We start from the raw sequence: 27,300 nt of genomic DNA, 5'->3' as shown, positions 1-27,300 counted from the left end.
ATGCGCTGTCCGTTTTTAGAAATAATAAATGTTATTTTCTCTTGTAGATAAAAAAAAAATTGACAATTCATGACCAAATAATTTCGAAAATCTGTTACATGTTTAACAACTTTTAATGGCTTGGTAACTAATGTAGGCATAAAATTAGACATAAAATATATCAAAATATTAAATAGTATTATTAAAACTAATATTTGTGCAAATATGCTACTGTTCAGTGAAGTGGTACATGCTTAAAATATCATCTGATATAATGCCCCTAACCCTGACCACAACAATGATTGTTTTAGAGACAGCATACAGTAAGGGTGGTAGACAGAAGAGGTAAAGGTAGGAGCTGCTAAACTGATCATGGAGTGAATCTTCTTCTTCAGTCATAATGTCTAATCTCCAAAATCTCCAAATAATGTTTGGAAGGCAAATGGCAAGGAATTTGTTTCCATGAGCCACAGAGTGATGGTTGTGGCACATGGGGCCATTCATGCATCAGGACTCCCAGCAATGTGCACAGCAGTGGGCCTCAAACCTTTTCCTTCAGACTACTTCAGCTGGTTTAGTGGACAAGGCATAGAGAACAGCCTACTGCAGAGTCATTTCAGATCAGATTGTAACTATTTGATATAAACAAGGAATGACCTAGTACAACAGTCCAACATTGTTGTTGTTGTCTTAAATCACCATATAGACATTCTAGGCCAGATGTATGCATGGGTGATTTATTGAACTAACCCAGGTCTGACATTATTGTGGGGAGTTGAGCACTTTGTAACATTTTTAAATAACAATTGCATGGCAATTTTCATGGACAGTTGTTTCAGTTGGCTCTCTGGTCTGACAGGTGATCGGTTTCAGTGAAGATAAAAGTCAAGTTAATCTAGACCTGAGTAAACACTTACTGTTTTTATATCATACAGTATTTATTTTTGGTTCAGCAAATTCAATTACAGCCCTATGGCCATGCATTTCCAATTTACATTTTTTTTAAAAACTGGAAATACAGATGATCCCTAAACTATAGCGTGTCTAAAGCTATTCTATTGGTTTCAGAGGGTGTCTGTTACAGGCATGAAGGGAATCAAAGAGCTAGATTTGCACTGACAGGGGAATGTTGAGATTGCCTTCAATTTCTCTGCTTAGACCCTGTGTCTAAACTCGTGACTTTTCAAACAAAAAAGACCAAGAAACACAGACATTCACTCTTTCTCTGTTTCTCCCGCTCTCACACACACTGCATTGGATAACTTGTATTAGAGATGTTGCTATTTCTTTCACAACAAAATAAGGACTACAACTTCAAATGTGGTTTGGTGTAATTAATCATTAATTAAATGTGGTTTGGTGTAATTCATGATGAATTAATGACGAATTAAAGATTAAATGAATCTCAGTTCTGATTGCTGTTTGTTGTCTGGTCGTTTGTGGATTGCTGAGCAGTCCACTCTCTGTGTGTGCATTAATATTAGATTTCAATGAGAATCACACTGAGGATTAACACACTTTTGTTCGATAATGTTTGAGAAGCTTCCTTGTGAGGCAGCTTGATTCCCAGCCTGGGCTCTATTCACTAGAAATGTCATCAACTCTCTAGAGTGGATTATGTGTGACAACATTCTAGAAGAGGAAATGAAGTCATACTGCCGTCACATTGTTCAAATGAATGCACTCTCTCCCATTCAGCAATCCCCAGACAAGCTCCCAAATCACGATGGCAGTCATCTCGCTTAGAATTGTCAGTAAGTGTGTTTTTCATAAACTACTACAAAGTTCAACAAATGCAATTAAAATCCACCTAACCCTTAGCTCATGTAAGCATCACTTGTTTTTTACTCTGTTGCTTTTATCACAGCAGCAAACGACTTTTGTGGGATTAACCTCCTAGAAAATCACATGCTGTTCTGCAGCTACACACTTTTTTTCAGTTGAAAACACTGACCTCCCTGTATGCTTTGAATTAAGACACACAAACTCCAATGGCAGGACAGTATAACAACAGAGCTGTGGTACAGTGCAGTGTGAATGAGTATCTCCCGGTAATCAGAGTCAGCTAACGTCAAACAAGACTGCTAATACATCGTAGGTCACAGTTTAGCACAACACAGGGAGAAGCTTTCACCAAAGAACTCAAAGATTTCATAATATAACACGGACAAATTCCAGAGTCTCCGGTCTCCTACCTCCTAACCGTGGAGTTGTGCTCATTGTTTACTTTGAAGGCTGACTGGAGAGCTGGGGGATTGGTTTACAGGCTGGCTCAGAGTCGAGGGCTGAGGTTTGTCAGTGTGGACAGGCCTGGGCACATTAGAAGATGCCAGGGAAGGTAAATGAGGAGGCTTTGAATGTTATAGTATGTCTTGTTTTAAATTAACAAGAACAAAAAAAAAAAGAAAGTTCTTCAAAAGGTTCTTTGTTCCCCTGGCAAATGGCTTTGGTGTCACTATGCAAAAGTAATACAGCAGGGAATCTTAGATTGTTGTGGATTTGGAACAGAAGGTTCGGTTAAGACCTGTGTTCCAGGTCAACAATCTAGGTGGCTTTCGCTCCATATGCCACCTGGTGCAGTACAGGGTGTGTGTTTGTGTGCAGATGAAATGAAAGCACTATGAAAACACTGGTATCATTTATGCAGTTGCTTTCTAATACTGTTACACTTACTGGAACCTCTTGTCTTCACTTTCACCACCAGTAAGCAAGCTAAAGCCATAGAGGGTACACTTTGTAACAACTGTATGGTGTGTGGAATGGTTGTTGCATTGTTTACACAATAAGAGTCATAACAACATGATATTTGAAGCATTAATAAACTTTATTAAGATAAAACAACAAACAACATTTACAGAAGGACATTACATCTTCCATAATAACATTACATACAAGTTGTACCAAATAATGCAATAACTATTCTACTATATAACTAAGTTTGTTTTCAGATATAAAGTGACCGGTAACACTTCTATGTTCCTGACCGCTTGTTATTTCAGTGCATTATACAAAAAGTAAAATATATGTCCCTATATATATTTATATGCAAGTGAAGCTATTTCCCAAAATAACACCTTTAGTGTTGAGCGGAGCGGGGATGCAAGTTAGTCTTTCTTTGATTTTCCTTAACCAATACACATTAACACAAAGTTTGAATCCTATTCCGATTCTGTACGGGATGGGAGTGGTAAAGACATTCATGACTCTGAATGCAGACATGTTTTCCTCAGCATCACTTCAACAGTTCTCTATTTTTATTTGACCTTTTTTCTTATTTTCTTATTCTCATCATCATTTGTTTTACACAGGAATCTTTGCGTCCTTTTTATGTACAGCCTACAGACTATTGATAACAAAGGTTACAAAAAGATTAAATATTCACAGATGAATCAGAGTCTCAGAGAAGAACAGGTGGAACAGACGGCACGTTCTATATAGCATGGCCAATATTGCAAACCGAGGAACTCTGGGTCTATTCCTCTAAAACTGTTACTGTATGTACACAATTTTACACGTAACATCTAAGATGCTGATTTCCAGCCACAGCCAAATGATTACACTTCAATGACACTGAAATCATGGACGTTTGTTATTGTTCTTATTGTCTGAACCATCACAGTGCTAAATGTGCAAATCTTCCACTTTGTTATTACTATTTCCCCTATTTCTGCTTAGCTGTCTTCGTAAAACTATGCCATTGCTCGCCTGCCTAAGGGGAAAGGGTATTGTGAGAATATTCAAGTTCAAAAAGGACAATATAGTGCTTGCTTTTTAGGGTCTCGTCGCCCAGGCCCGAGACACAGACAATAACAAACTAATGTTTCTGCCGTCACAAGCTGTTGGGCAGCGGCAGCTGCTGGGGCGTTACATGGAGGATGCAGTTTCAGCCAGCATGCGGGAAGTGAGCGTACCGAAAATAATTCAGCTGTTACTGTGTCTACATCTAAAGCGCGTGAGAGAGAGAGAGAGAGAGAGAGAGAGAGGTGTAGGAGAGAAGAGTGGTGTCACCTGTCACACGTCCGCCTGCAGGTGAGGGGTGACACTGAATAAGCAACTTCTGATTGAATTTCTCCACTAAAAGACGGTTTGGTTGTTTGTTGGTGTTTTTTGATGTGTTGTTGGTGTGTTGTTGTTGGTGTGTAGATAGTGGAGTGTTTTCCAGCTCCCTTTCCTCTCATCTTGTTTAGTTGTGTGCTGCAGGGAAACGGGCCCATTTCGATTTAGGTGAATTTAGGTGGTACAGTGACCCACTTTGACCTGAAAGTGCAGAGGGCCCAAATAATCACTTTGTCAGCAAAAGAAAGTAATGATGTTGTTAATGATAAGTCCTATTCAATAAGGGGTAATGGACGACAGGACCTTCAGGTAGCAAACATTAATGCATGGTGGTAATGTGGCCACAATGCAAAGTGCAGCCATTGATGGACACATTGGATGTCCGTAGCCTCATGGTAACAATGCTCCTTCAAAGGAGACATACAAGACAAAAACGCTGTTGTTCATGTACTGTATGTGTGTGTGTGTGTGTGTGTGTGTGTGTGTGTGTGTGTGTGTGTGTATGTGGCCTTGACATACAAATTCAATGTACTCCAAACTCATTTCAATATTGTTGAAATTGAGATGTAGAAAAAGCCATGGTGATATTAGAGCACATATTAAATTGGTTCATCAGTGGTTACAGTGTACAGTGCAGGGTCCTCAGTTATTGTTTTGTGATCTGCTTTTGTTGCTAACATACTGGTTAGGCTATTATTGAAATTCCCAGAAGAACATATTCATGGTTCAGCTATTGTAAAAGTAATATATTTAAGATTTAAAAATACAAATAACCCAAACTGAAAGAACACGTGATGTTTCAACAATTAAAAAATGACATAATTTCCAGTATCACATCCGGCCAATCAGGAAGTATTGTGTTGCAGTGCACTAGAGTAAACGTGGCCTGAACAGAGAGAGGCGTCTGAACCTTCTCTACTCTTCTCTGGCTAGATCAATCAATCTCCACACTACTACCAGTTCATACACTTCTGGCTTGCCAAATATACAGTATGCATCTGGAGATAGCCATAAGTAGACGGTGAGTAGGAATGATTGCAGTTGTTAACAATGTTTTGAAAATGTTAACAATGCTAAACATTTCTAAACCAATCCAAATGGCTCCTGAAGGTGGAGCATGAAGAGGATTGGACATCGCTGGACAAAGGTAAAGGGTTAGGTAGAAGTAAGCTAAGGCTACGTTCAGACATATCTGCCCAAATCTGATTGTTTTTGGGGTCAAGTGACCAGGTTAGACTTCTTCAGAAGTAGTGTGAACACTCAAATCTTGCCCAGATCTGATTTTTTCAAATCAGATTTAGACCACTTCTATATGAGGTCCTGAATCAGACCCAGGTCTGATTGCACATGAGGGTCAGTTCGGAACGCCAAACAGTTTACACTGGAATCTGATATAGGCCACATTTTAAAAGGTAATGTGAACAGCCGGACAAAAAATCGGATCTGAGCAAAAAATCCGAATTGAGCATTAACACTTGCGGTGTGAACGTAGCGGTGGACATTAGAGGGGAAATAATGGTGGACGATGGCCTTTAAGTTGTCGCTTTTGATGCGGTTCTAGTTCACAACTTCAGCGAGTTGTTTTTACACTGTCTTCTTTTGCAGCAAATGGGAGATTAAAGCATTAATATCATCATTATAATGATGGGTAAATTATTTTGAAAAGGGTGTTTCCTATAACAACTGTGCAAATTATGGGCATGGATTGTCGAAGGCCAAAAAGAGCTACGCATCAAATGCTGGAAATGCATCAGGGTCAATTTTACACTTGGGTATCAGGCATCTTCACCTTTCTGATTGCTCCCCACTTTAAACACACACACACACAAACACACACACACACACACACACACACACACACACACACACACACACACACACAGAGAGACACACAGACATACACACACACACTAGCACCATTGTTAGTGTATTGCATGTGTCAAGACACAGATACACATCCTGCAAATACACAGAGGCACTCTCTCTCTCATTCACACACACACACACACACACACACACACACACACACACACACACACACACACAAACTTATCTTATAGCACATGCAATCTAACATTATGCCTTTGCAGTAGGTCTCTGGTGGTACCCATTGCATATAGACTGATCCTGCAGTAGGCTATCTGCATCTGCCACAGCAGAGATGAACGGCCAAGGACGATTATTTCCAACAAGTATTACTGTTCTTTCCATCAGTGCTGTCATCATTATATTATTGATATTATTGTTGCGGTTATGTCTTTTCGTGATCATTGGTTTGAGTGTGATGGAATGCTTTCCCCCTCTTTCTCAGTGTCTGCACAAAACAAGAGTACTACATGTGAACTCTAAAGGCCCATTCACACCAAGATAACGATGACGATAATGATAACGATAACTATAAACAAATATCGTTCTTGTTTATATGAATGACGGCGTTCACACATAAACTATAACGATAACGACATGAAGAACGATATCGTTGGGGATCACTTTCAGAGCGATTTTCAGAACGATAAAAAAGCTACTAGCCAATCAGAACCCATCGAATTTAATCATTAACACAATGAGAGACTTTGTTTATCGTTGTTCAGTGTGAACGCTTTTATTGTTATGGTTATAGTTATTGTTATCGTTCTTGGTGTGAATGGCCCTTAAGTATTAGAGCCAAGACATTATTGTTGTTGTTCTGTACATGTCTATCATACATACTAACATACATTCATACATAGGTAGATACATACACAAGCAGTATGCGTCAGAATCCTCTGGATGTTAACAGGTGTTTTTTTTTGTTTTGTTTAAATGCTGCCCTTTACACATCAGCAAAATGTGAATATATATTTATAACATTCCAAAGTAAACAAAGAATTAAAAAGTTATTGACGAAAAACTCAAATCTGATGTTCTACACACTTGTGTAAAGAACATGTTTACTCTCATACACTAATTTCTGAAAAACTCAGACATACATTTTCTCTCTCTCTCTCTCTCTCTCTCTCTCTCTCTCTCTCACACACACACACACACACACACACACACACACACACACTTAGAACACCTCTTAGAAAGGTAACACTTTTGGACAAAATAACTTAAGAGATAGGTGAGAGGTCATTTTGGTCTCCTCTTCTTGCTGACCCTCCTTTCCTCTCCTTCAGTCTGTTCTCAGCCTCCACCTGCAACACACAACAAACACACACACACACACACACACACACACACACACACACACACACACACACACACACACACACACACACACACACACACACACACACACACACACACACAGGGTTAGTTAACCATCACCACCACCACTTTTATCAAGACACACTCAAGTGTAAAAAGAAGCCAAACCGGGATGTGACAGGACAAGAATGCTGAAGAGCAGAGGGAAGAAGAGAAAGAGAAAGGAGAGGAGGGGAAGCAAGGGATAGAGAGAGGAGTAGAGAGAGGAGAAGAGGGGAAGCAAGGGATAGAGAGAGGAGGGGAGAGAGGAGAGGAGGGGAAGCAAGGGATAGAGAGAGGAGTGGAGAGAGGAGAGGAAGGGAAGCAAGGGATAGAGAGAGGAGGGGAGAGAGGAGAGGAGGGGAAGCAAGGGATAGAGAGAGGAGGGGAGAGAGGAGAGGAGGGGAAGCAAGGGATAGAGAGAGGAGGGGAGAGAGGAGAGGAGGGGAAGCAAGGGATAGAGAGAGAAGGGGAGAGAGGAGAGGAGGGGGAAGCAAGGGATAGAGAGAGGAGTGGAGAGAGGAGAGGAAGGGAAGCAAGGGATAGAGAGATGAGGGGAGTAAACAGAAGGAGGAGGACGGCTGCGGACAGAGTAGCAGATTTGGCTGGCTAGCCACTCCGCTAATCTCCTTTCTTCTCCCCTCCCCGCCCAGTGACCATACTGCACTAATAAATAATTCAAGCATCTCCCTGTGTCCTCTATCCCTCGCTCCCAGTCTCTTTCCCTCCTCACACTGCACCCCTCCCTCCCTCTCTCCCACCAACTCTCTCTCCATTCTTTTTCTCTCTCCCTCTGTTCATCTTTATCCACTTCTGTCATTCATGCTGGCAGTCACTCACTGACTCAGTCACACACATACTCACACACATTCTCTCTCTCTCTCTCTCTCACACACACACACACACACACACACACACACACACACACACACACACACACACACACACATACACACACACACACACACACACGCACAAACACACAACCTCTTTCAGCCTCATTCTCTCTCTCTCTCTGCGTCCTGTCCATAAAACTTTGGCTCTGGTGAGTCTTCTCAGATGGAGGATGGGATGGATGCCAGGAATCGGAGCTCTTGGAAGGACAGCTCTTTATCAACAGGCATGAGCCTGGGACTCACGGCCCATGGGCCGAGCCAGGAGCCCTCCAGCCAATCAGCACAGCCGGCCCCAGAGGCCACGCACCTCCTCTCCCCTTGCGTCCGGCTGGCTGACCGCTGGGTACGAACACAGAAACACCGTCCTCAATCTGTCTCACTAAAAGGGTGGCCTGCCGTCCACCCAGACACGGCTGTGTGTGTGTGTGTGTGTGTGAGAGAGAGAGTGCCAAAACCCTGGAAGTGAGGTGGATTTTTGGTGGGTGGGTAGTTGTGTTCCAAATGTTGGCTCGTCTTAACACCAGACGGCACTCGACAATGCTACCTTTATACTTCAACATGTTGCAGGAAAGCATTAAGAGGGTAAGAGAGAAACACAAGGAAGACACATTCTCATTTTTACAAGCCCTCAGAGATCCCGTTGGACTTCAGTGTTGCCCATCCACTCGTTTTGTCATTTCACTACAGCTCCACGATGGCCATTTGTGTCATTTTCCTCAATGCACTTTATGGCATATCCTGTCAGCGTGTACACAAACGTCTCACAAAACTCCTTTGGTGGAAATCCGTAATGTTTGACTTGGCACTCACTGATGTGGGCTCATTGTTCGGCCGTGTTTGGCTATCAGCGCTGCAGCCCCCCAAAAAACTCGTAAAAACTACACGGGTACTTAAGCGATTCATCACAGAAAGAAAAAAGAAACCTCTTTAAGGTTCTGCGGGGCTTCCAACCTTCATGAAGCCTGCTTTGAAGCCACTGAGCCATCAAGCCTCATGGAAAGAGATGCTGGGAAAGCGTTTATGAGGGTACAATACGGGACATTCAATTGGTCCCTTATGGAGGTTGTCCAAAGAAAGCGCTCCCGTTGTAGTGAGAGCGTAGTCCTGGACAGTAGCCAGTGCCCTCCGTATACTAGTAAGATCAATCTGCCGTGCTGTCCTCCTATTGGAAGAGAAAGGGCAATGTGTGGAGGGAGTCTATAGAGACGGAGACCACTGAGCTTAGTGTATAGAGAACAGCTGCACAGAGAGAGAGAGAGAGAGAGAGAGAGAGAGAGAGAGAGAGAGAGAGAGAGAGAGAGAGAGAGAAAGAGAGAGAGAGAGACTGAAAGACTGCTGTGCCTTTCCTTGCTTACTTCCTCACTTCTTCACTTTCTCTCTCTCTTTTAATGGGCCATGTCAAAGCTCCCCCTGTCCACACCCTACCTATGTCCTCTCTCTCTCTCTCTCTCTCTCTCCCTCTCTTTTTTACAGTATCATAACCAGTCTAAGTCAACAAAGGAATGTGTTGTCTGAGGTCTGATTTAAGACCAACAGATGTTGAGTTCCACTTTGGCAGGATCAAAGAGAAAAAGTGGGCTATGTGTGTGTGTGTGAGAGAGAGAGAGTGTGTGTGTGTGTGTGAGAGAGAGAGAAAGAAAGAGAGAATCACAGAATGTGCGTGCATGACTGAATATATGTGCCTTTCTCTGTCCTTGTCTGTGTGTGTGTGTGTGTGTGTGTGTGTGCCAGCAGTCCCATCCCAAACCAGATGGAGCTGGTGGGTGGGAATTGTAGGAAGGATTCAGAGGCTCTATCAGTGCCTGCTAAAGCCAGCTGTTGTCTATGGATTCGGATGCACTTTAAACTGACAAACCAACTTTGAGGCAGGGCACCGGTGTGTTTATTTGAGTGTGTGCATGTGGGCAAGCACATGTGTGGGACAAGAGTACTCTGTGAGGTTTTAGCTTCTAGACACAGCGTCTGAGAACTGTCATAGTTGAGGTGACCACCATTCACGTCACTGAGGCTGAGCATCGGCTAAAGTGCAAGTAGCAGAGGACGGCAGTATAATTCACTCCCTACACTGCGATTGATGTGTATGTTTAACTGAAAACGGATACTATAATCGAGGGAGACGAGGACATAAATTCAACGGAGTTAATATTATTAGAAAAGGCTGAGGACAAGCTCTGAAAATTCTCACTGGAACAGAAAATATTTACATAAAGTCTGAAAATGTCTCAGGATTTATATGCATGTCACAGGGAGGCAATCTCATGGTGAGAACCATGTCTCGTCATGTCCCTCTGTACTACTCTCGATCACTTTTACACACACACACACACACACACACACACACACACACTCTCTTTCTCTTTCACACACGCTCGCTAGCCTCTAGCCGGTAGTCTCTCTGGGGCCATGTTCAAACAGTGAGCACTGCTGAAGCCACCCTCCCATTGTTCTGTGATAGAAGTGCAGTATAAAAGTGAATTACTCATTTTTATTCTCCAATTTTCTGCACTGATAAAACTGCAGGGAGATGCTTTAAGCTGTACTGCAGAAACTTATAAATATAAATGGTGACACAAAACATATAATCATGCTCTCCTACTTATACTCTCTCTCTCTCTCTCTCTCTCTGTCTATCTCCCTCTCAGACACACACACACACTCACTCAACTTCATTTTTTTGTTCACATTGGAAATGTGAAAAGCATTTAAGACAGATGCTCTCCATGTTAGACACAAGGCTGCTCTGTAGTTGACAGAGTTTCACTGGAGCTCAGCGACAGGGGAGATGGGGGCGTGGCTGCTCCTCTGTGGGGCTGGTGGGTCATGACCTTTGACCCTGGTGCTGTGGGGGGGACTCGTCATGTCTGAAAGCGTGTAATGAAGTGAGTCAGAGAGCCATTAAACGCCACTCAGCCCAACACATTCAGCCGCGGAGGGGGCTGATGTTTTAATAAGGCTCTTTATGTGTGTGTGTGTGTGTGTGAGAGAGAGAGCAAGAGGGAGAGTGAGAATGCATCTAAATCTGAATGGATTATGCATGTGTGTGTGTGTGTGTGTTTGTGTGAGCGAGAGGGAGAGTGAGGATGCATCTGAATGAGATATGCATGTGTGTGTGTGTGTGTATGTGTGTGTGTGTGTGTGTGTGTGTGTGTGTGTGTGTGTGTGTGTGTGTGTGTGTGTGTATGTGTGTGGGTGTGTGTGAGTTCCAAATTAGAATGCATCCACTGGTTGCTATGCGCCTCTCTTTTGAAAAACAAGCCAAAAGACTTTTCAAACTGCGTTCAACAAATGCCTCCACTCTCATCTACATGTTTTAAAAAGCGGGAAGAAATATGTATATGGGAAAATAATGAAATGGCAGATAAATAAATCAAACATAGCCAGGGCTCTCTGCAGGAGTGCAGCACATGAGAGAACTTTCCACTCATTAGCGGCCTAGTGACGCCAGGTTACGGCCACTGCCATGTTTGGTTTCCAAGGCAACAGAGACGTGACCAGGGCTGTCGTGCCGCTGCATGCCCATCACTACTGTAACCCCGGTGATGAGTGCTAGGCCACTAAACAGAACCCCTGTTACAAGACGGCTTGGCACACACACTTTGGTTTGTCCACTTTGGTTTCCCTGATCATTTCAGACAGTGTTTTGGAGGCTGGCGGCTAGAGTGTCAGACTAAAACCTGCCGTCACGGCTGCCAGTGTCCCTCTGAGAACACGAGAGGGTGGAAACCTCACGGGAGGGACACGACAACAACCTGAAATGGGGACTGGGTATGATGTACGCTGGCTTTTATAAACACCACAGAGCTAAGTTTTACATGAAGTTGTGGGCTTCCATAGAATATAACTACCGTCAGCATTAGTTGTAAAAGTCCATGATGCCACTATAATGGTGCTGTTGGTATTGGGTTTCCATGAGCTCACTCCCACTGGTTTCTCCAGCTCCATGCTCCTGCACTAATGAGCCACACACACTCACCTGCTACACACTTCCACCAATCCGGTGAACTCTGCTACATCAAGCAGAAAATTCACACCAGCTACACTGCCTTTTCATCTAAATGCAAATTTTTGTGCAATTCTCCAGAAACAGATGCGCAAAAAAAAATTTAGGCTAAAATGTGTGCTTGTTTTTTCCTACACAGTGGTAAAGATCAAGAGAGTGTTCTAAGAAAGTGTGAAGCACACCGTCCCTTCAAGAAAGTCCTCTCAGGGTACTTCACTACACACACACACACACACTGATGAGGACACACACACACTGATGAGGACACACAGACACACACACACACACAGTTCACATCAGCTGCAGAGAGATGAGAGAGCAAGGGGAGGAGTGGAGGAGCGGAGGTCCTGATCTTTCCCACCTTTACCTTTAGAGAACAAAAGAAGCAAAACAAACGTGGAACAAAGGAGAAGAAAAAATCAATCCAGCTCATGTGACATTGGAGAGCTCAGAAAAATCAAAATACAGCACCCTTCATCCTCACTGTCTTGAGCCCTGTATCGATCCACTGCCAACACACAACACTGGGGTCTCCACCTTTCCAATCCCATCCCTCTCTCTCTCTCTCCCTCTCTCTCTCATTCTCTTCTCCTCTCCCAGGGCGGTCACTGAACGGTCCTCTCTGGTGTTCCCGTGTTTACGACTCTCTGAGCACCAAGAGGTCTGGGAGAAGCCCAGGCGTTTCAAATCCTCAACTCAAATCTCAGCTCCCTCTGAGCACCCACACGTCCGGCAGTATGCGCTGCACCAGCAGACCGCTGCTACTAGCCAACCGAACGATCACTGACCTGCTGATCAGATGACAAGATAGACACATGCGCTATTTACTGTATGGATGTGAAGGACGGGGTAGTTTGTAGGGTGGTGTTGTCCATGGCGGAGGTGGAGGTCCTATCGGATATCTATGCTCACCTACATGAAAGGCTAACGCTTTAGAATTGACCGTTGCTCTATGATGCATGTTTGGCTTTGATTTTTACTAGATGGAAAAGACAGAAATGCAATCCAAATAGGCAGACATGTGAATAAGTGTGCACGCATACACACACACACACACACACACACACACACACACACACACACACACACACACACAAGTGTGTGGGGAAGCAAGGGAGAGAGCAAAAAAGAGTGACAATGAGACTTGTTTAGGTAGCAGCTACAGCCCCCCCCCCACCCCCACCAAACAAACACACACACACACACACACACACAAAGGAGTCACACACAGGAGTCGCGGCCCCAGGCCTTGCTGCAGCTATCCATGCCCGAATCCGGCCAATCCTTGTCCACTGACCCACACCCGCCGGACTGCATGGGAAAGTTGTTTCAGTGCGCGGCACATGGCTTAGGAGCACAGCACGGCAGCTTTAACCCCCACCCTGCTGAATGACACCACACCAAACACACACATACACACACACACTGGACTTAGAGACGCCTCTCAGGCCTGATAGCGTAGCACGCTATCTCACGCGGTGAGTGTTTTTCTAATCATCAAACACATTTCACTAAACAGTGTGGGCAGGGGGTATGATGGAAAACAGTTGTTGGTATAGTTAAAGCTCTCTCTCTCTCTCTCTCTCTCTCTCACACACACACACAAACAGAGATTGTAGTGCATAGGCACTGTGCTCTATAGTTCCATGTGTTTCCTATTTCCTCTTGATCTGCCTGCTCGCTCCCGCTGTAACATTTCTCCCACATCAGCACTTTTCTGGCTGTTATCAAACACCAGCTACACTCTCTGACACACACACACACACACACACACACACACACACACACACACACACACACACACACACACACACACACACACAGGGAGTATTAGTGGATTATGAATGTTAGCTTAGGTCCAGTGTGAGTGGAGCTTGGCCTCAGCTGGTAGAGACGCTGAGGTGGTGAGGAGCCGCTGTCTCACCGCAGGTGCAAATCATTATACACACATTCCTGCCTGTGCAAGGAGCACGACACGCCTGTTAACACACACACAGAACTACTCTCATACACCATCCTATACATATGCATATGCAAATGCAAGGGGAAATAAGGACAAAACAGACACATCTCTCTCTCTCTCACACACACACACACACACACACACTCTGCCACTCTGTTTCTGATGGGCTCCTATCTGTCCTGCTGTGCAGCTGTTATGATGCCAATAGCACTTACCCAGTTAGCCCACCTCCCACTGCAAGTACAAGCAGTGTGAAATTCCTGCATGTGTTGATGCTACTTGAACTTAATTGAAGCTTAGCTGGATCTGGGGACTTCCACTCACTTCTTTTCAATGCTTAAGATGCCGTGGACCGAAGAGCTACGAACGAGTGTTCTGCCAAAAGGTGATTACTGTAACGCCTGGTATTTTGCGGAAGAAGGCTCTGTTCACTCGTCTGACTTGAAGCACACAAGGCTCGCCCGGGAGAGAAATGTCTCTAGGCCACGCAGGGGGAATGGAATGGTAAGCTGTGTGCAGCACACATTCCTATATGGACTCCAGTTGTTAAGGAAAATCGTGAAATCCTTAAACTCTGATTTAATAACAGACTTTTATTGAGTCCAAGCTTGAAACAAGCTTAAACCCTAGACAGGGAATCAGTGACTTGGATCACATCTAGTGCTTTCACACCTGATCCTTTCTAACACGTCAGGCTAGAAAGGCTGCACACTATGTTCTACAGTGTTTTTTTTCTATGCGGGGTGATGTGTCGGCAGTAGGCACAAAGACCGACATCTTTCATTTCACTACAGCGGTGTCACTCACCACACACACGTTTCACACACCTTAAAGGCAGCACTAATTCACTACTGTTAGATATGTCAGTTGATGTCTGTGCTGATTTTATCTACTGGACCTTTCAAACTCTATGTCACATATCTCAGACAATCAGACTCGGTGGATGGTGTGAAAAATGAGGAACAGTGATACTTTGGAATCATCCAACAACATATTTCAGATTTAGCTTCACTGTGCGGAAAAGAAACTGGATGGTCTCATCATTACTACTAACTCCATGCAATACCACTGGACATGTGATGACCACCATCTTAGCCTGTGATCAGGATCAGTAGAACGGTCCACACGAGTCCCGCCGGTCAGCGCAGCATGTCTGCCTAACTAATGTGATCTCCATTATAGTCGCTTGGCCAAGTCTAGTGAGGCCACAGAGCCTTTGATGTTGTTAATGCACGTCACTCAGTGGCCCTCTGACATCAGCAAAGGGTATCTGTGTGTGTGTGTGTGTGTGTGTGTGTGTGTGTGTGTGTGTGTGTTTGTGTGTGTCTGAGTCCTGCAATGGGAAAAGTCAGTTAAGCATACAGACTCTTTAATGTCCCACAGCCCCTTAAACAGGAAGTGCTGTGGTAAAATGACTATTTTTGGACATTGGCCTAGAGGGTGAAGGTGTATGTGTGTGTGTGTGTGTGTGTGTGTGTGCTGCAGTCTGGACAGGAGGGGTCCCTCATAAAAGCTGATTTAATCATGGCAGCTCTCCCTCTCTGCTCAGGGGCTCAGCAGGGAATTCCCCACCCGTCTGGATGAGAAATGGGAAGAGTGATGGAGAGTGAGGAAGAGAGAGAGAGAGAGAGAGAGAGAGAGAGAGAGAGAGAGAGAGAGAGAGAGAGAGAGAGAGAGAGAGAGAGAGAGAGAGAGAGAGATGGCGGGAAACAAAGAGAGAGATGGGGGGGCAGGCTGGTGGCATGAGTATCAGAGGATCACAGAGCAAATGAATGGATAGTATAGTATAGTATAGAGTCTTTATTGTCCTATAAGGATATTCTTTTTCACACACGTCATTACATTCCATGCAGGATATACACAGCCTCACACATATCACATATAACATATAACATAACACATACCATACCCCCCCCCCCCCCCGCCTAGTTTCCCTCCCACCTCAACACAATACAAGCAAAAAACAAACAGAAAGTACATGAAAAGGTGAAGAAAGAAAGAAAGAAAGAAAGAAAGAGGGAGAGAGAGAAAGTGGCCTGCCTCTGCCTATGTGTGTGGCTACTGATGACAGAGGCTCATTGAGGGCTGAAGTGCCCTCTGTAAATCTGCCCCCTCCTGCCCAGCTGCCCCGAGCTCTGGCCGGAAGCCCCCTCCCTACCCGTCACGCTCGGCTGCCCCTGGTACTGCCTGACGCCGGTGGTGCGAAGAGGATCGCAACTCATCGGGAGAGTGGCCCTAGGCGGCAGGGCCGTGACCCTGACCGGGCTCATGGGGAGCTTTGATGCCCGGGGCCGCCCCCACCCTGCGCTGGGTCGGGGTCTGAAGAGAGGCTTTGTTTTGGAAGGGGAGCACCTGCTGACCGCTGGGGTGGTGGGAGGTGAGCCCGAACAGCTACTGCAAGGGCCTGGTTGAGTGATGTGTGAGAGTGTGTGTGTGTGTGTGTGTGTGTGTGAATATGGGCGTGCACTGTACTGTATAGATTTCCACATGCATGTGTGAGTGTGTGTGTATGTGTGCGTGTGTGGGGCCATGTAAAAAAAGTCATCTATAATGGATGCAGCACATTCAGAGTTTGTTTACAGATCTCCTGGCTCAGGACTCAAGCCAGAGCTTGTTCAGTGTTCACACAAGATATTTGGATCAGCTTATACGCCGACAGCACAGAGGGTGTTCATCTGGAGTCAGAGCAGAGAGAGATTAGGATCTCATGACACTCTGCCACCACTGCCAGCCTGCACAGGCACCCAAGCACCTCTTGTATTACACACAATCAGATACACCTCAGGTACTGCGCAGCACACATCCTATCTGTTTATATGGATTTGGTTTAATGTAACTGTACACATAATAATTGTGTTACCAGAAGTAGTTATAAAAGCACACATATACACACACACACACAAAACACACACACATACACACATACACACAAAAACACAAACACACACACACACACAGATATTTACCCTGAGGGCAAAGGTAGCTGCTGGTGTCTGGGAGGTTGGAGTGTGAGCATTGAATCAGACTGATGTTTGTACATCGCCTACATGCAGGAATGAGAGAGGGACATGGAGACAGAGAGAGAGAGAGAGAGAGAGAATTGTTTACTTGACTCTCCATTAACCAATTATAAACTGTTTGTTTTAAGTTTTGTCTTGCCAAGAATAAAAAAAAGTCCATGGAGGGAGTTGAGGAGATGGAGAGCAGGAGTGATGGAGAGAGAGAGAGAGAGAGAGAGAGAGAGAGAGAAAAAGAAAAAAAGAGAGAGATTGCATACAGATCAGATTGCATAAAGATGACAGCAACCGCACAGAGCTTACTCAGAGCTCACAACTGCTGCAACAGCTGGGACTCTCTGCCTTCAGTCTCTCTCTCTCTCTCACACACACACACACATACACACACACATTTTTGTCCCAGTTCTAAAACCAAAGGACCAATCACACACAACTGATTGATTCAGTGTGACAGCTCCAGAACACAACCATGAGCACATACACGCAAACACACACACACACACACACATGCACAAACACACACACACATGCACACACATTGTAAGAGTGTATGTCATAGCACAGATCAGGGACCTCTGTGTGTGTGTGTATCTGTGCATGTGTGTTTGTGTGGCTATGTGTGTGTGTTCTGGTTTGATGGGGGGGAAGCTTGAGGCTGAAGCCTAGTCCTCACGTACCAAACCGACCTTTTTTTCCTCCGTCTTCCCTGGAACCGTATCAAGAATATTTGCGTCCAAACGGATCCATCTCAACACGACTCAACACGTTACTTCATACCCCAGGCCTATAGGTGGCACTGTGTCTTTACAGAAATTCACCAAAACTTGCAAAACGTGCGCTTTAAAAACAGACAGAATAGGCTACGGTGAAATGGCTAGTGCAAGGAAACCAGAATTGTTTGTGTGGACTGATGGTGAACTGTCAACTGTAGTCAACTGTAAAACTAATAAACTTTATTTTACAGTTTGTGAAGGGTGCAGTCCCGTTCTTTATTTGGCTAACGCAGGTAGGCCTACTAATCACCTTTACTTTCTTTGGTTGTAGGATAGTCCGTGATTCACATTAGTTTTGGCTATCACCGCAATTAGGCTACTAAACGCAAGGCTTACCCAAGTTCTAGGCTATTCTGTCGCCACATTTATAATATTGCTATAAAACCTTCGTTAGTAACAGTCAATACTTTTGCCTGCATCAAATCGTGCATTCGCATTCAGTGTGCTACCATTGGCTTAACGTGAGTTCTAAGCATCTTTGTATGCTTATATCTGATTTCACTCGACTGTGAATGCATGTATATATGTTGTAAGACATGTAAAATAAATGAATGACACTGGCACTACGCACAAATTAATGTAGCCTAAACTTACACCGCACTTTCCTAATAACTTAAGTTCTCTCGCGTCACTGACAGTAGCTAGAATGCATAAAAAAACACCAGGAAAAACAGTGTTCAGTCCACCAAGTCATAAGCTATCGGCGCTGCGCAGCATCAGTTGTGATATTTATCTTAACGGAGTGTAATCGTAGGTAATGTCATGTAAGAAAACTAGTATTGTTAGGCAATACTATAAGTGCAAGTCCAGGGCAGCTGAGGTGTGGCGATGACATCATCGATACGCAAGCAGGATGTGCGGTTTCGCTGTCTAAACGAACTCAAACGGGCTACGGTTTCAGATTTCTCCACTCTGGGACCAGGTTTCAGAAAAGTGCGGTTTCGGGCAGTGCGTTTACAGGATTCGTTTGGACGCTCGGCCAAGATGAAGCAAAACCTCTGCGTTTAACCTAAAAAGCGTCTCCGTGTGGACAGGCCCTGAGAGTCCAGCCATTAGCGGACAAATATCAGCTTTTCAATGTTTGCTGGATCAGGGAAGAGCCAGGGCTTCAGACACACACACACACACACACACAGTGCCTCTGTGTCAGTCTGGCCTTCCTCTCAGTCTTCCAGTCCTCCACTCTGGCCTCTGTATCAGTCTTCCTCTCCTCCACTCTGGCATCTGTATCAGTCTTCCTCTCCTCTACTCCTCCACTCTGGCCTCTGTATCAGTCTTCCTCTCCTCTACTCCTCCACTCTGGCCTCTGTATCAGTCTTCCTCTCCTCTACTCCTCCACTCTGGCCTCTGTATCAGTCTTTCTCTCCTCCACTCTGGCCTCTGTATCAGTCTTTCTCTCCTCCACTCTGGCCTCTGTATCAGTCTTCCTCTCCTCCACTCTGGCATCTGTATCAGTCTTCCTCTCCTCCATTCTGGCCTCGGTATCAGTCTTTGTTTTCTTCCCTCTGTTATTTGTCATATTTCTGGACCAGTATTTCATGTACTCTTTGGTTTATATACATTTAACTGTGTGTTTTATGGGTATGTTGATTCATTCACAGAGAGCGAATCATGTGTATAGATGGAAACAAGTACATACAAATTATTTAGTCAAAAACACACACACACACACACACACACACACACACGCACAAACACACACACACACACACGCACGCACGCACGCACGCACGCACGCACGCACGCACGCACGCACGCACGCACACTGCAAAAGTACAAGCTAATCATTAAAGCCCACGTTGGCAGCTCTTGAAGGGGTTTCAGCTCAGTGAGGGGTAATCCATAATGTCAACTTTGCCTTGGCATATCTAAAGACACCCACACACTCTGTAAATAGAAAGGCAGCTCTCCGCCCCAAGGCCTATCAGCCTGGCATGCCTCTGATGAGTACAGCAGGACATCTGGAGTCACCAACGGCGACGTGGCACGATTGATAACAGGCAGCCACACCACATGGTCACTGAGGTAAAGAGATGCATTTAATACACACTGATTCATGCACTGAGCTCTACTGTTTCCCATTTGGGTGGCTTCTGTGTTTTAAGTGTGTGTGTGTGTGTGTGTGTGTGTGTGTGTGTGTGTGTGTGTGTGTGAGTGTATGTGCAATAAAGTGTGCATATGTGTTCATGCGTGTGTGGGTGCGTGCATGTGTCAGTACATGTATGTGTCTGTGCGTGAGTGTCTCTGTTTGAGTGTGTGTGTGTGTGTGTGTGTGTGTGTGTGTGTATCAGTACATATATGTGTCTGTGTGTGCAAGTGTGTGTGTGTCTGTGTAGTGTGTGTGTGTGTGTGTGTGTGTGTCAGTACATGTATCTGTCTCTGTGTGCAAGTGTGTGTGTTTGTGTGTGTGTGAGAGAGAGAGTGATGGTGTAAATTGTGATGAGAGTATGGCCTGGGAGCGCCCCGTCAGCTCTGTTCCCTAGGGCATCTCCGGCCTGTCAGAGACGTACCTGCTCAGTTTGCTGTAAACAAACAGAGAGTTGGGCCACGTTTGCTCACCTGGACCCCTCAAGCACTGGCGTGCCTGACCAGAAAGAAAGAAATAAAAAAAAAAGGCAAAGCTACAGAGGCTTCTGTGTGGACAGCCCGGGCGATGAAGGCTCAGCACAGTGAAGTCTGCCTCAGAGCTGCTGCCCACTCTCCAGCTCGGCCCCTCCTGAGACAACGCTTCAGCTGCCCAGCCCTGGAGCACTCTCCCCTGGATAGTAGCACATCAAACCACAGCCCCCTGTTCTGCCTCATTGGCTGGGTGACTAAAGGAGGACCAGTGGGCTGGTTGTTGGGTGTCCAGGAAGTGGTGTGAGGACTGAACTGACCATGAGACCCATGAGATGACCACACAGATGATTTCTATGGGGTCTCTGCACTGTTAAGCCCACAGATGGAAACCCAAGCTATATGCCTATGATATGACACAAACCACTGCATTAAAAAATAACAATAACTAGATGTACCGCAGAGCGGTACAAAATATGACCGCCGCCCAGTCCAGCACATTTTTTCCACAAAAATAAATCACGCTGAAAGGCCTATATGATTCTAACTGTCTCACTAAATTGCATTATCCACACTCAATTCTCACTGGTATCTGCTAGACAACAAGTACCAAAACATGATTAGTTCATAGATTTCACATGTAAAATTCTGAATTCATAATTCTGAGAAATTCTTGAATTGTGTGCATGTGTGCGTGTACACGTTTATGTTTATGTGTGTGTGTGTGTGTGTGTGTGTGTGTGTGTGCGTGCTTGTGTGTTTGCCTGCGTATGTGTGTTTGTGCATGTGCATGCATGCGTACATATGTCTACTGTGTGAGTATGTGTCATACGTATGATTACTGTGAATGTATGTGTGTGCGTGTGTATCTGTTTATGCGCATGTGTGCACATGGAATGGGTTAACATGACCCCTGGAGGCAAACATACAGAAAAAATTGGTCATCCTAGGCCCTACGGTTCTCAAGATATTCACAGAAAACTGTGTCTGCACTACCCTCCTTTCGGGGGTCCAGTACAGCGGGGGGGGGGGGGGGGCTACAGATCAAAACGAAAAACGATGGTTCCATGCTATTCATGTGGGGTTACATGCCCACCAAGTTTCATGTACCCCGGTCTTTCAGTGTCCCGGGAATCCTTGTTGGTGTACGGTCACTAAATGTACACATAAATTATTTTATTGTAAGGCCCCCCATGAACGAAAGTTCAAAAAACTTGGCATGCATTCGGAGGGTGTCATAATGATCCTACACTTTCAATTTCGTGCAGTTTTGACCATGTCAGCCAGAGATATTGTGATGAAAACACCTACTTTTTTGCTTTTTAATTTTTAACTAGGTGGCACTATACATGAAATAAGTGGTAATGGGATGGGTTGACATGCCCCCTTAAGACCAACATACAAAAAAAAGGTGGACCTCCTAGGCCCTATGGTTCTCGAGATATTCACAGAAAACTGTCTCCGGCCACCTACAGGCCAGTTGGTGTATAGTAATAGTAACATAAATTAATTTATTGTGTGGCCCCCCATGAACGGAATTCCACGAAACTTGGCGTGCATTCAGAGGGTGTCATAATGATCCTACACTTCCAATTTCGTGCAGTTTTGACTATGTTAGGTCACAGATACCTGCGATTACAACACCTCATTTTTACTTTTTTGTGTTTAACTAGGTGGCGCTATACATGAAATGAGTGGTTATGGAATGGGTTGACATGGCCCTTTGAGATCAACATACAAAAAAAATGGTCCTCCTAAACCCTACGGTTCTCGAGATATTCACAGAAAACTGTGTCTGCCCTACCCTCATTTCGGGGGGTGCAGTCCAGCGGGGGGGCTACAGATCAAAATGAAAAACGATGGTTCCATGCTATCCATGTGGGGTTACATGCCCACCAAGTTTCGTCTACCCCGGTCTTTCAGTGTCCCGGGAATCCTTGACGGAAATTTGGACATGCGAAAAAACAAACAAAAAAAAAAACAAAAAAAACAAATCTGACTAAACCTATATGACCGCCGCTTCGCTGCGTGGCAGTCATAATAATAATGAAGAAAATAAAACAGTGAGCAGTCAGGTTGTGATGCCTTCTCCTGTTTACTCTGGGTAAACAGCTTGTATAAATCCCGACTGTCTCCCAGAGTCAATGCGCTTGTCTCTCACAGGATGAAGCCATCACTTTGGCAAGGCTAATCTGCTCCTGGATAAAACACTTCTGACTGTCAGGGCAATACAGGCATCAGTGTGTGTGTGTGTGTGTGTGTGTGTGTGTGTGTGTGTGAATGATCGAGAGAGAGAGGGAGAGCGATGGTCACAGAGTTGATACATATACACACACACACAGACAGAGAGACACATGCACACAGCTCACACACATACACACTTGCTGTTGCTGTATATAGAGATTCCTCTTCCACCACTTGGGCTGGGTGGGCTCTCACTGCCTCTCTCTGCCCTGAGCCACTGGACTCCGGCCTGGGACAGCGATGGCCAGTTACAAGCACACCGGACGCACACAATTTGAATTTCCCCTGGGGATCAATAAAGTATCTATCTATCTAAAACCCTTACAATCTGTGTGATGAGCAATGGCGGGGATCAATAGTCGCTCCTCAAAGCAGTCACGTCTCACCCAAAGACACGCTGTCTCCTCGCCGGACTTCCCTAGTCCATCTGTTTCTCAGAAAGGACAATTAAATCAGTGCTATCTACTGTATGTAGTGTGTGTGTGTGTGTGGAGAGAGAGAGAGAGAGAGAGAGAGAGAGAGAGAGAGAGAGAGAGAGAGAGAGAGAGAGAGAAACATGTGCATATTATAGCAAAAGTATATATGTATGTATAAGTGTGAGTGAGTGTGTGTGTGTGTGTGTGTGTGTGTACTGTATATGTGTGTGTGTGTGCCCTTGGGTTGGGCCATTTACAGAAACAAACAAAAACACACAGACACAGACACACACACCCACACACACACACACAAACGCACCCAAGCATACACAAGCACACAAACACAGACCAACTCAGAGGAAAGAGGTCATAGTGGTTCAGAGAAACCAGAGCAGTGTTTGGTAGTGGCCATAAGGACCAGGCTGCAGAGACACACCACTGCGTCCCTCCCCCAGACATGGTGCTCTGCGTCTGGACACACCACTGCGTCCCTCCCCCAGACATGGTGCTCTGCGTCTGGACACACCACTGCGTCCCTCCCCCAGACATGGTGCTCTAAGGCTGGGCACACCACTGTTTTTCTCCCCCAGACATGGTGCTCTGTGCCTGGGCACACCACTGCTTTTCTCCCCCAGGCATGGTGCTCTAAGGCTGGGCACAACACTGCTTTTCTCCCCCAGACATGGTGCTTTGCGCCTGGGCACACCACTGCTTTTCTCCCCCAGACATGGTGCTCTGCGCCTGGGCACACCACTGCTTTTCTCCCCCAGACATGGTGCTCTGCGCCTGGGCACACCACAGCTTTTCTCCCTCAGGCATGGTGGTCTAAGGCTGGGCACACCACCAGGTGGCTGCAGCTCTGCGGTGGCCAGATTGCTGTGGTTGAGGCTCCAGTCCTCCAGGAGGAGGACCTGTCAAGAAGATGTCTGACAGAGGTGGGCGGTACAAACTCAACACACAGACACAGAGTTTCTTGTTTCTTCTACTTTACTATCATTTTGTCATATTTAACTGTACACTAAGGAATGCTGATTGAATGCTGTTTGTCCCAGAGATGCATGGATGCTGGCTGTGCATCAATACACATTTGCCTTAGACAAAGTTACTTTAACTGAGGCAAATGTTGTTTGATAAAATGATTTCCATCATAAGAGGTAATCATATCCATACCTGAGCTGTAGCTTGCCAATGAAAACAACCCTGCTTGAGCAGATCAAGTGGAACAACACTACCCTGAGTACCTGAGGATTCTTCAATGGGACAATGACACAATGGCTGGCGCTCTTGAGAGAGGCCAAATGTTAGCTGCAGAGGCAGCGCTGGCACCGGTCTGCTTTGTTGGCCTGGAGTGTCCTTAACGAGCAACACAAGGGGATGAGGAGGCCCAAACGGCCGTGGAGAGCCACTCTCTGGACACTCGAGCGATGTGTGGAGGAGACCGCAGCTGCAGCGAGGCCGGGCCAGGCAAGAACGCAGGATGGCAGACACACACACACACACACACACAACACTCACACACGCACACACACACACACCAGGGATTAAAGTGAAAAAAAAAAAACGTTTGACTGAACTTTTTTCAGGCCATAAGTCATACGTTGTTCATATCTACCTATAGAGATAGCACCCCTTTTGCGGTCGCGACCTACTGGTTTTTAATGTACAAAAAGATGCAAACAGCAAAGTAAAGGGAGTATTCGCCTTATTCACACGGCGGCCATTGTTTAAACCAAAACTACAGGGGCTACAGGGTACACTTACTATATAATTAATGCCACCTACAGGTGAATGCATAGAACCTAACAATCCTATGTGTACCCTTTTAGCCGCCAATGGCCGCCATGTGAATAAGGCGAATTGAGAGTGTTTTTGATTGAGATTGAGTTTTCCTGATGAACAAAACAATATTTCAGTACCATCCCTGACCATTGCTGACAAGCCATTGCTGTTCTTTTCTACTGCAGCAATATTGTAGAAGGGCTTTAACTTAAAAAAGGGGAGATTTTTTTCTTTTCTTGTTAATATGCAATTCAACACCAAGTAAAAATATATAAAATCAAGTTTGCAAGACTTCCCATTTCCTCATCAAAGTAACGAATCAGAACATTCGAGATATTGTTCATATTTCCATTTGTTGCTTCATCCGCATTTAATGAAAACGTGGTAATTTTGAGTTTTACAGACAACTCAGATTTCCAATGAGCAGCAATACTGTGTGTGCTCATGCAGGATGTCTGCGCATTTGATAATGACAATCTGGAGAGGGCACTTTTGTCTTCAGCATCAGATTGTATAAGGTTGACGCATACAGATTGTATGAGGTTACAATATGGTGAGGGATAGGTCGTGTTTGTGCTATGAAAGAACATGCGTAGCCTACTTTCTGAGCGCAAAAACGGTCAGCCATAGATAAACGTAGCTTGTAGTTCTCCCCCGTTTTCAACAGCCGCCCATCTCCATTTATTTTTTAACTTATGACACCTGTGCCTTCCTTTAGCAACAACGCCATCCATGACAGCTAGTGGCCTTGCCAAATAGACGCACACAAATCATGATGCTAATATGCGAGGTTCTGGTTGGCCTACTGGTCATGGTTTTGTGCTATAAATTAATAATATTTTTTAGCAAAGTTTAAAGTTGACTATTTTAATTGCATGGTTATTTTTTGTCAACATACACTCACAACCTACTGTCGTTAAATGTGAAGGCCTAAGCAAAATAGGCTACAAGGCTGTCTGTGAGTCACTAACACGACTGACCCCCTTACTCAACAGTTTGCGATGATGACAGTATTATTATTTTATGTTAACACGCTCAGTCAAAACCTTCCGCAAAACCTACCGCAAATTGTGAAAAACATTGTTGTACATGTCATAACAGACGGGATAATAAATTGCATACGGTTTATATTGCGTCGCTTTACACATATTATTAGTTGCATGGATTAAAAACTGTAGGCTAACAATAATACAGTAGGTTACATCGGGTGGCATAGCAGGCTATCTGTTCAAGGCATAGCGACACCCAAAATTAATGATTTGACAAGAGTTCGCAAGAAATTGTCTACATTGATGCACGGAAAGAACACAGCCTACGCCTCTTCTCCGAATTCGCACAGAGCTCACAATGTATCATATCCAAAAAATTTAAACGGATTGGCCAACCTCATCAGCTGTCTCGATTGTGTAACTATCTATAATCCAACTTTTAGACCGTTAGTCCTCCAGACGTGTTCTTTTTTTTTAAGCAAACGCCCCAGGTCAATGAGACAAGCGTGTACACTGTAGCTACAACATAAACAAAGCGAAACTCATGGCTGACTTATCTTCTTGAGCGGTCACTGATTGAGACACTATTAGGTCTTTAAACATTTACCATCACACACATTAATTCATCGGACCTAATATTTGTAGTTGCTTTACAAAAAAGGAAAAGAAAACGCACACGCACACGCACACACACACACACACACAGACAACACACACACAACACTCACACACACACGCACACACACACACACACACACACACACACACACACACACACACACACACACACACACACACACACACACACACACACACACACACGTCTGTGTGAAGTGCCGAGGCCATACTCACTGGCGCTAAATGGCTGAATTTACAGGACAGGAACAGAAACATACCATTCTATTCCAGGCCACATCCCTGACATGTTAGCGCTCTCTCTCTCTCTCTCTTTCTCTAGCTCTCTCCCTCCCTTCCTCTCTCTCTATCTCTCTCCCTCCCTCTCTCTTTATCTCTCTCTCCCTCCCTCCTTCTCTCTCTTATCTCTATCATTCTCTCTCTCTCTTTCATTCTCTCTATCTCTCTCCCTCCCTCTCTTTCATTCTCTGTATCTCTCTTTCTCCCTCCCCCCTCTCTCTATCTCTCCCTCCTCATTCTCTCTATCTTTCTCTCTCTCTCTCCCTCCCTCCCTCTCTCACTTCCTCCCTTCAAGGACACAGTAATAAAATTAGAGGGGCTTTCAGAAAAGGCATGACAGATAAGGCTAATTTGGGAAGCTGGTCACTGGAAATGAATTTGAGTGTATGTCTGAGTTTGTGTGTGTGTGTGTGTGTGTGTGTGTGTGTGTGTGTGTGTGTGTGTGCGCGTGTGAGTGAGAGTTTGTCTGTCTGTGTGTGTGTGGTTGTG

General features: G+C 44.9%; 1 protein-coding gene across 3 annotated transcripts in view; it reads right to left on the bottom strand.

Moving 5' to 3' along the window:
* Window positions 1-6,631: 6,631 nt before the first annotated feature.
* cdk14 (cyclin-dependent kinase 14) overlaps window positions 6,632-27,300 on the bottom strand; it is a 173,830-nt gene continuing 153,161 nt past the window's right edge. For all 3 annotated transcript variants that reach the window (XM_042106533.1, XM_042106535.1, XM_042106534.1), the window contains one exon: window positions 6,632-7,211. The gene's annotated coding sequence lies outside the window, so the exon portion shown is untranslated. The remainder of the gene's footprint in view (window positions 7,212-27,300) is intronic.

The sequence above is a fragment of the Alosa sapidissima genome, chromosome 10, assembly GCF_018492685.1.
Source record: "Alosa sapidissima isolate fAloSap1 chromosome 10, fAloSap1.pri, whole genome shotgun sequence".
In the NCBI taxonomy this organism is placed as follows: domain Eukaryota; kingdom Metazoa; phylum Chordata; class Actinopteri; order Clupeiformes; family Clupeidae; genus Alosa; species Alosa sapidissima.
The sequence above is the reverse complement of the archived record's forward strand: the minus strand, read 5'-3'. Positions and strand labels throughout refer to the sequence as shown.